This window comes from Balaenoptera physalus, assembly GCF_965194825.1.
Source record: "Balaenoptera physalus genome assembly, chromosome: 8".
NCBI lineage: Eukaryota > Metazoa > Chordata > Mammalia > Artiodactyla > Balaenopteridae > Balaenoptera > Balaenoptera physalus.
Window position 1 is genome coordinate 4,032,845 of NC_138887.1, and position 1,694 is coordinate 4,034,538.

Below are 1,694 nucleotides of genomic sequence, written 5' to 3' on the forward strand. Positions count from 1 at the left end.
TAAGGAGAAAAACCATTACAGAAAACTAAGAAAATAAGAGAACTAACAGGAGAATGCAAATTCCTAAAACAAGTTACAAAGGAAGAGATATATAGCCTATGTTAAATGCTACTGATAGGTCTAGTCAGAAGATAGGTTGACGGTGGGATTTGGAAATGCTGATGTTGGTGACAAACTTAGCAAGAGTTTGGTGAAATGGTAGGAATAAAAATACTGTTTAAAATGGGTTCCAGAAAAAGTAAGAGAAGAATTAGACAATGAAATTAGTGACAACATTGTTGAGGAATTTTGACGTCAAGAATGACTTGGAGATTGGGCTATGACAAGAGAGGTGGGATCAAGAGATGATGTGTTTTACTTTTGGGATGATAGATGTGATAGGCTGAATAATGGCCCTCCAAAGACGTCCAAGTCCTAAGTCCCAGAACCTGTCAGTCTGCTACCTAACATATTTTTTTACCAAACACACAATTTGCAGGTGTGATTGAGTTAAAGACCTTTAGATGGAGAGATTATCCTGGATTATCTGGATGAACTCAATGTAATCACAAGGATACTTAGAAGAGGGAGACAGGAGAAACAAAGTCATAAGAAGAAAATGTAATGACAGAGCAGAGGCTGGAGGAATGTAAGGAAGGGACCATGAGTCAAAAAATGCAGACATCTGGCTTTTCGTCCTAGAACCATGGCCCAGTTTGTCCGTAACCTCGCGGAGAAGGCCCCGGCGCTGGTCAGCTCTGCTGTGACTTACTCGAAGCCTCGATTGGCCACATTTTGGCACTATGCCAAGGTTGAGCTGGTTCCTCCAACCCCTGCTGAGATCCCTACAGCTATTCAGAGCTTGAAAAAAATTATCAATAGTGCACAAACTGGTAGCTTCAAACAGCTCACAGTTAAGGAAGCTCTACTGAATGGTTTGGTGGCCACTGAGGTGTGGATGTGGTTTTATGTTGGCAAGATCATAGGCAAGTGTGGCATCATTGGCTATAATGTTTGAAGACCAATCTTTGCTTTATTTGGGTGTTCTTGGACCATGTGTGAGCAGACTGCTATTTGAATAAAATAAGACAATGTGTCAAAAAAAAAAAAAATGTAGACATCTTTTAGGAGCTGGAACAGATACATAAATGGATTCTCTTCTAAACTTTGAGAAGTAACAAGCCATATCAACACCTCAACTTTAGACTTTTGATTTCAAGAACTGTAAAATTGCAAATTGATGTTTTAAGCCACTCAGCTTGTGGTAATTTGTCATAGCAGCAATAGCAAACTAATACAAGGAATATAACAGCAACTTGCTGTGCTAATGGGAATAATCCAGTTGAGAAAGAGAAGTCAATGATGAGGGACAGCGAATAGGGATTTGCCACAATGCGAGACAAGGATGAAAGAATGGGCTTAATGTACAAGTATAGGTATTGGCTTTTCCTACAAATGTGGACATTAAATATATATATATATATATATATATATATAAACGTAAATATTATATAAATTTATAATATTTATAAATATTATAAATATATATATGTATATATATATAACAACAGAATAATTGGCAAAGTGTAAGGTGTCATATGATGGTAAGTGGTAAGTGTAATGGGAAAAATTCGTGGATGTTCTTTTCAGATTGCTTAATTTTCATAGTGCGAGGGAGGAAAAATAATTTTATCTCCACCCTTCTAGGCTCTTGG

At 37.2% G+C, this 1,694-nt stretch overlaps 1 pseudogene across 1 annotated transcript; it reads left to right on the top strand.

Annotated features, from left to right (window-relative positions):
- Positions 1-645: 645 nt before the first annotated feature.
- Positions 646-1,091, top strand: LOC309665853 (ATP synthase subunit g, mitochondrial pseudogene; annotated as a pseudogene). The gene has a single exon. The product of its transcript is annotated as an ATP synthase subunit g, mitochondrial pseudogene (transcript).
- Positions 1,092-1,694: the final 603 nt, after the last annotated feature.